We start from the raw sequence: 2,640 nt of genomic DNA on the forward strand, positions 1-2,640 counted from the left end.
TGCTGGCCGTTGGCACCATGCCGGCGTGCCCACCAACCCGCCCTCCCTGCAGCAGCCCCGGGCCCCCAGCTCCACGTTCAAGCCCGATTTCACAAGCTCGACTAAAAGCCCCGGGACCACTCGCAAACGAAGCCGAGCTTCCACAAAAATGCATCCAGGCAAGCATGAAAATCTGAGGGCGTTTCTGTGCCCGAGGCAGGCGAGACAAGGGTCACTCCATGACCGGGGCTCCTTTTCTCTTTGCTTTTCTTTTTTGGAGCCGGGGTTTATTTGAAGTCCCAGCGGGTGAGTCACGCAGCCCCTCTGGAGGGGACACAGCCGTGCTCCGGAAAGCCCGTGCGCCAGGGATCGGGTCTCCTGTGGGAGCGGCGGTGGGAGGGCTGTGGGCGACCTCAGAAGCGTTTAGTCACGGCAGCTTGCAAAGACGACAGGAAATGCAATCTATAGAGGGAAACTCAGCGCCTTTCTTACTGCTCCAGCGCACCCAGCACGCACGAATGCACCCGGGAGACAGGTTTTGGCCAGTGCATCCCCAGGCCGGGGGCCACTTTGCCACCACAGTGACATGTGGGGACATCTCGGACAGCATTTGGGGCTCTCCCGTCCCCCCCCCAAGCCGGCAGGCTCCGCTGAGCCAGGCAGTGCCAGCTATCCACGCCACGCTGCTGGGCGGCGGGGAGAAAACAGGGTGGGTTTTCTTTTTTTTTTTCCCCCCTGCATAATTGCTATTATTTTTTTTTTTGTGTATGTGTGTGGAGCAGAAAAGCTGTTTCTTTCTCAGCCTCACCACCATCTGCCTGCTGTGGCAGGAGAAGGCAGATCCCGGCAGCTGTGGGCCCGGGCAGCTGCTCGGCCTCGCGGACGGGTCCTAACGCCCGGGTGCTTTTTAGCAAGAGGAGCAAAATGGCTTTGCAAGCCAAACGTGATTCTGCCTCGCTGGAGCTGGGGGCTTCCAACCCGGCTGAGAGGCTGTGGGGTTGGTACTGGTTGCAAATGGTCTGTCTGTCTGTCTGTCTGCATCTGCAGCAAGGATAAAAACAGAGCAGGTCTGGCCGAGGCATCCCGGGAAACAAACCCCATCCAGAGCCCGCAGGTTTGCCCCCGGGGCGGTTGTGCCAGCGACCCCCCGGGGCAGGGGCGGGTGGTTGTGGTGCGGCCCGGAGGTGGAACAGTGACGCTAACCAGTACAGCCAGTGCAGAACCAGTGGAGCCTGGAGGGCCTGGGGAGACGGGGGCTGGATGAAGCCCTGCCCCGGGGGGGGGCTGTGAGCCAGCCCTGAGTGCACCCTGTCGCACCCTCCCACCCGCACCCACGCTCCAGCCTTTCCCTTGTCCCGCTTCAGCTGGGGACAGGCGGCTCAGCTCCCCGATCCACCTGAAAACCGTCCCTTGTGTCCCTCCCATCCCTCTTTCTCCAATTTTCTGTTTCTGCACATTTCCCCAGCAAACAGCTCATTTCTCCCAGCCGGCTGCCCCCTGCAAGTGCACGGGAGCACGCGCGCAGCCAGGGGGGGCTTCAATCTGCCCCCCCAGCCACGGTCCTCTTCATCTGTGTTTGTTTCACGTTATAGATGTGAGGAGCATCCCTGTCCCCAAGGAGCAGTGGGGAGCACCCTTGAGCAGCACAAGCAGCTCTCCCTGCGCTGCATCCAGGCTGGGGTGCCCCCCTGTCCCAGGGTCAGCCCTGCCGTACGTGCCACCGGAGCACGGCATCGCCTGTGCACAGCAACACCGCTCACCTACACCCTGAGAAATGGCCTCAAAATCCACCCCCCTCGCACAGGAGTGCCCGTGTTTTGCTCCTGGCTTTGCTGGGAAAATTCAGATTCCCCAGGGCCCAGATGCTCCGGCCTCGCTGGTGCCTGACACAGGGCGCTGGGATGCCTCAGAGATGGCGGGGGGGGCCATGGCATCTTTCACCCTTCTCCCCTTCTATTTTGCAGCACTGCAGCGTGGCCACCAGCCTGGGAGGGGCAGAGGGGTGCAGGGGGGGGTCCTGCAATGTAGGAGGAGCCTTGCAGTGGGATGGGGACTTGCAGCGTGGAGGGGATTCTTGCAATGCAGGAGGGGGCACTTGCAGCTCAAGGCGGTGGTCTTATAATGTGGGGGGATCCTGCAATGCATAGGGGGTCTTGCAATGCAGGGCTGGGTCTTGCTGCACAGGGGGTGTTCTTGCAATGTGGGGGGTGTCCTGCAATTCAGCAGGGTTCTTCCTATTAGAGGGGTGGTCTTGTTATACAGTGGGGGTCTTGCAATGTATGGGGGGAGTGGGCTGCAATTCAAGGCGGCTGTTGCAATGCAGGGAAGGGTCTTGCCATGCCAATGGGCCTTGCAATGTATGGGGGAACCTGCAATGTATGGGGGGAGGCTGCAATGTAGGGGGGGCTGCAATGTATGGGGAGGGGCTGCAATTCAAGGAGGGGTCTTGCCATGTGGTGGGGTCTCGCAATGTGTGGGTGTGGGTGTCCTGCAATTCAGTGGGGGTCTTGCAGTGCAGGGAAGGGTCTTGCAACGCAGTAGGGTCTTGCAATGGGTGGGTGGGAGGGGTCCTGCAATTCAAGGGGGCTCCTGCAATGCAGGGAGGGGACTTGCCATGTGGCAAGGGCCTTGCAATGCGGGGGGGTCCTGCAATTCAGGGGG

The sequence above is a fragment of the Egretta garzetta genome, unplaced genomic scaffold (assembly GCF_000687185.1).
Source record: "Egretta garzetta isolate BGI_Z169 unplaced genomic scaffold, ASM68718v1 scaffold299, whole genome shotgun sequence".
NCBI lineage: Eukaryota > Metazoa > Chordata > Aves > Pelecaniformes > Ardeidae > Egretta > Egretta garzetta.